Here is a 6,000-nt window from a genome sequence, read left to right as displayed (position 1 = left end):
GCTTAATGAATCCTCCACGCTTGCCAGAAGAACAATTTAAGAAATTAAGGTTTGGGCCTGATCCAGCATTGACAGCAGACAGACGTGAGCACCAAACATTTGATGACCTGTACAGCCTGGACACCACTGACAAGGATAGTCCTTCTCTGACACCAAATAAAGAAAATGTAAAGAGGTGTGCTGCCATGGTCAGTGGAAAGGGGAGAGCGACCATCAACTGTGTTGAATGCGAGAAATCAAGGTGCTTATATGCCAAATGCAAGCTGTCTAAAGAAGAACAGAAAACAGTCCAACGCATTCGGGATGAGAACAATTTAACATGTGGTTCAGAGCTTTTCCAAGGCGACAATCCATATCACGAGCAGGTAGATGGTTTCAAGGGGCTAACCTGTGGAATGCAAGTGGAGACGCAGTATTACTCAGATGTGTGTCCATTGTGGATGTCCAGATGTTCTTGAGGGGGAAGAGGTGGTGAGGCTCAAACAGCAATATTAACATGGCCAATGTGCCCAGTGTATAAGCAAGAAGGAAAGCAGTTCATTACGAGAGCTCCAAGAAATCTTAAAAAGAAATTAACACCCTAGAGACCAGAATTAACAACAAATAAAGCACAAAACAGACCGTGCTGTTGAACAGTAAAAAGCAGCAGGTGATTGTGCTATTGCCTCTGACCACAGAACATTGGCCGTCGTTTTCATTTCCAGACGATTCCACGTGTTGAATTGCCATTGTTTGTATTGGATTGTTTGTTTTCACCCTGTAGGTGATCTACTGCATCCGGCCAACTTTTGTTATGTTATGATGTCTTGTGAAGCTGTTCTTGATTTTTTTTTTTCTGATTTTTTTTCTGTGTTTCATTTCTCATGGTTATAACAACATTGAAACATCTGCATTCTTTTAAGAAAAATGTTGTAGGTTGTCACATGGAATAATATAACTCTTGAAGCTCACATTAGGCCTAGAGCCTGCCGAAAAAATAGTGACGTAAATTAACCAGAACCACACAAACCATATGTACAGCCATATATAATATATCTATAAGAATTCATGATTCAGTAATTATATGCAGAGCCACCCATGGTAGGCTACCGTTGTAAATAACTCCCCCCATGGTAGGCTACCGTGGTAACCCCCCATCCCCCATTGACTGACCTTCATGTCTTAAAGTAATGATGGACTGTCGTTTCTCTTGGTTTATTTGAGCTGTTCTTCTTTTGAGCACGCTCCCTCAAAACCTTAGACATCTGTTGCATTGTGTTGTGTGACAAAATGGCTCATTTTAGAGTGGCCTTTTATTGTCCCAGCACAAGGTGCACCTGTGTAATGATCATGCTCACTAACAGGGAATCTCTTCCGGCGCCGACAGAGATAGCCGCCTCGCTTTGCTTTCCTAGGAAGCTATGCAGTATTTATTTATTTTTATGTCATATTTACTTACATTGTTACCCCAGGTAATCTTAGGGTTTACTACATACAGTCGGGAGGAACTATTGAATATAAGAGCAACGTCAACTCACCAACATTACGACCAGGAATACGACTTTCCCGAAGCGGATCCTCTGTTTGGTCCACCACCCAGGACAATGGATCGGATCCCAGCTGGCGACCCAAAACAATGGCGCCGCAGAAGGGGCAGACGGAACGGTCTGCTGGTCAGGCTCCGTAGATGGTGTCGTGTCTTTGGCTATGCCGGATTAAGTGATATGACATGCTATTCTATATAATCATTTCTCTGTAATTAATATTACCTGATTAAGCTAATCAGGTAGATAATCAACTAGAAAGTCGGGGCAGCACGAAAGAGTGTTTATAGAGCTGTTAACTTCCAAATAAACTCTTAAAGACCTAATGATATTTTACATCAATAGCAGTCAATATTAATCGTCACCTTATTTCAGTCTCATCTGAAAGTTGTAAATTCTTGGTTATCTTCACGAACCCAAGTTGAATCAGCAATACAAACTTTGGTTTAATTATTTATTTACTAAATACCTAAATAATCACACAGAATTACATATACACAGAATGCAAATGATGTCATACAGAAAACGTCCCTGGTGGACGGAGCCGACATGACGGCTGGTTACACAAAGGAAAGGGGGTTGGGTTTGAGTGAAAGAGCGTGAAGACTGAGGAACAAAGGGAGAAGCTATGCTATCGTAAATACAGTATCTTATGCATTCTAAATTACCGCCCATTTGGAAAAGGAAAATGCAATAAATATTTACTCTGAGCTGCGCTTCGGTAGGTTGGTTGTAGATGCTGGGCCATGTTGCCCAACAGAGATCTTCCTGTCCTCGGAAGAATGTCTCTGGTGGTAAACTGGGTATCGTCGTTGTGTGTTAGGCTGGATCCGTCGTCCGTCCTTTCCTGGCCCACATTTACAGCGGCCGCTGCTAACTCAATGGCTAGGAGGTATCACTTCTGTAGTGAATAAGAGTTCAAAGTTCATACCATTCACAACCAAAGCTCACTCTGAGGTTGGCTTAGTTCTGTAGTTGACATGTTAGTCCTTTTAACGTGGAACCGTCGTCCTCACGTCCTCGGAACAGCTTATTATCTGAATCCTTTTGACATCGGACCGTCGCCCTAATGAACCCGGAACAGCTTATTATCTGAGTCCTTTTAACGTGAGGCTGCAGGCCTCGCGTACTCGGAACAGAAAATTATATTTCCGTAAAGGGATTATATAGTGGGGGGAGAGAAGGGTGTGTTTCATAGTTTACAACCCATGTCTGTTCACATGGGCGGGCCACTGAGTTGAGCATAGTTCACTCATGAAAACCCAATTCTCTCATTTGGAAGCTAAAATTAAATTTGATCTTTTCACAAATAGTGTCATATTTAAACATTTAAATTGCACAACAATTCCATGTGAATCTGATAACTATAATGTGTAGACTTTCCAGGATACAGTTTATGTCATCCTGTCATTAATAAGAATGTCTCAGATGACAACCGAACTGACATCATATCCATTAAGTACCAACGCATATTCACAACTGGTTGGATAACTGAAATATGGTTTCTTTCCCCCCACCTTTTGATGTTCCCCGACTCTCTATGTTTAACAAAGGCTTTTCAAGAGTCCTTCAGTAGAGTCAAGAGAGGAAAGGGAGAAAGTTATTTATGGGGGGTCATAAACCTTACCCACAGGCCAACTGTCACGTCCTGACCAGTAAAGGGGTTATTTGTTATTATTGTTTGGTCAGGACATGGCAGGGGGTATTTGTTTTATGTGGTTCGGGGTGTGTGTTTATGTAGAGGGGTGTTTGTTTAGAGTATTCTGGGGTTTTGGTCTATGTTCTATGTTCAGTCTAGTCTATCTATTTCTAAGTTTAGTTTATTGGGATTGGGCCTTCAATTGGAGGCAGCTGTTCCTCATTGCCTCTGATTGAAGGTCCTATGTATAGGGGTGTGTTTGTCATGGGAATTGTGGGAGGTTGTTTGTGCACTGCTATGTTTAACCTGCATTACTGTTTAGCTGTCGTTCGTTTTTTCGTTTTGTTGTTTTTGTATAGTGTGCGTCATATAATAAAGATGAGCATTCACGTACCCGCTGCATTTTGGTCCACTTCCTACGACGGCCGTTACAGAACCTCCCACCACAAATGGACCAAGCAGCGGGGAAAGGAGCAGCAGGTGGACTATCGGGAGTTTTGGACTTGGGAGGAGATATTAGCCGGAGAGGGACCATGGAGAGAGTCTGAAGAGGACCGGGAACGCTACAGGGGAACACGGCTGGCAAGGAAGCCGGAGAGGCAGCCCCAATAAATTATTTTGGGGGGGCACACGGGTAGTTTGGCTGGGCCAAGGGTAAGCCCTAAGCCAACTCCCCGTGCTTATTATGGGGAGCGTGTGGTGAAGAGAGTGCCGGTGTATGCGGAAGTGTGCACGATCTCGCCCATGCGCACGCACAGTCCGGTGCGAGTGATCCCAGCCCCTCGATAGTGCCGTGCTAGAGTGGGCATCCAGCCTGGAAGGAGGATGCCTGCGCAGCGCATCTGGCCACCAGTGCGCCTCCTAGGTCCAGGCTATCCTACGCCTGCTCTACGCACGGCAACCATCAGGCCTCTGCACAGCCCAGTTCGCCCTGTGCCAGCACTCCGCTTGTACAGGGCTACTATGACCATCCAGCCCGGACGGGTTGTGCAGGAGGTGCGCTCCAGACCTCCAGTGCTTACCCATGGTCCAGTGTATCCTGTTCCCGCTCCACGCACTAGCCCTGAGGTGCGTGTTTCCAGTCTGGCACATCCACAGCCAGCACCACGCACCAGGCTTCCAGTGCATCAGCCCAGTCCAACTCGTCCTGTTCCTGCTCCTCGCACTAGCCTTGAGGTGCGTGTATCCAGTCTGGCATCTCCAGTACCAGCCCCACGCACCAGGCCTCCAGTGCGCCAGCCCAGTCCAACTCGTCCTGTTCCTGCTCCTCGCACTAGCCTTGGGGTGCGTGTCTCCAGTCTGGTACCTCCACTACCAGCCCCACGCATCAGGCTTTCAGTGCGCAGTCCCCATCCAGAGCTTCCAAAGACAGTACCCCGTCCAGAGCTTCGGACGACAGTACCCCGTCCAGAGCTTCGGACGACAGTACCCCGTCCAGAGTGTCCGACGACAGTGCCCCGTCTAGAGACGGCCCAAAGTCTGGAACCGAGTGAGACGGCCCACAGTCCGGAACCGAGTGAGACGGCCCACAGTCTGGAACCGAGTGAGACGGCCCACAGTCCGGAACCGAGTGAGACGGCCCACAGTCCGGAACCGAGTGAGACGGCCCACAGTCCGGAACCGAGTGAGACGGCCTACAGTCCGGAACCGAGTGAGACGGCCCACAGTCCGGAACCGAGTGAGTCGCCCTACAGTCCGGAATCGGCGCAGCCAGAGTCGCCCTACAGTCCAGAGCTCCCAGAGTCGCCCTACAGTCCGGAGCTCCCAGAATCGTCCGTCTGCCCGAGGTCTACAGCGATGCGCTTCAGCCAGAGGCATTCAGGGGGGGTGGACAGGTTAGGTGGGGGACTGAGGCCAGAGCCTGAGCCACCTCCACAGTAGGAGGACTGGGGAGGGGGGGTGTAGCACAGGAAGCGTTGGTGACGGTAGCCACCCTCCCTTCCCTCCCTTTAGTTTGAGGGGTTTATTTTGAAGATATTTTTTTTTGTGAGGTGCATCCGGGGTCTGCACCTTTGGGGGGGGTACTGTCACGTCCTGACCAGTAAAGGGGTTATTTGTTATTATTGTTTGGTGGACGTGGCAGGGGGTATTTGTTTTATGTGGTTCGGGGTGTGTGTTTATGTAGAGGGGTGTTTGTTTAGAGTATTCTGGGGTTTTGGTCTATGTTCTATGTTAGTGTATTTCTATGTTCAGTCTAGTCTATGTTTAGTTTATTGGGATTGGGCCTTCAATTGGAGGCAGCTGTTCCTCATTGCCTCTGATTGAAGGTCCTATGTATAGGGGTGGGTTTGTCATGGGAATTGTGGGAGGTTGTTTGTGCACTGCTATGTTCAGCCTGCATTACAGTTTAGCTGTCGTTCGTTTTTTCCTTTTGTTGTTTTTGTATAGTGTGCATCATAAAATAAAGATGAGCAATCACGTACCCGCTGCATTTTGGTCCACTTCCTACGACGGCCGTTACACCAATGTCATGACAGTGGGCACATTGCGCACCGTTCCTGAGCATACTACTCGCCAATGTCCAGTCTCTTGACAACAAGGTAGATGAAATCCAAGCAAGGGTTGCCTTCCAGAGAGACATCAGAGATTGTAACGTTCTTTGTTTCACGGAAACATGGCTCACTCGGGATACGTCATCAGAGTCGGTACAGCCACCCGGCTTCTTCATGCATCGCGCCAACAGAAACAAACATCTCTCTGGTAAGAAGAAGGGCGGGGGTGTATGCCTTATGATTAACGAGACGTGGTGTGATCATAACAACATACAGGAACTCAAGTCATTTTGTTCACCTGACTTAGAATTCCTCACTATCAAATGCCGACCGCATTATCTTCCAA

The sequence above is a fragment of the Salmo trutta genome, chromosome 17 (genome assembly GCF_901001165.1).
Source record: "Salmo trutta chromosome 17, fSalTru1.1, whole genome shotgun sequence".
NCBI lineage: Eukaryota > Metazoa > Chordata > Actinopteri > Salmoniformes > Salmonidae > Salmo > Salmo trutta.
Note: the sequence above shows the minus strand (reverse complement) of the source record.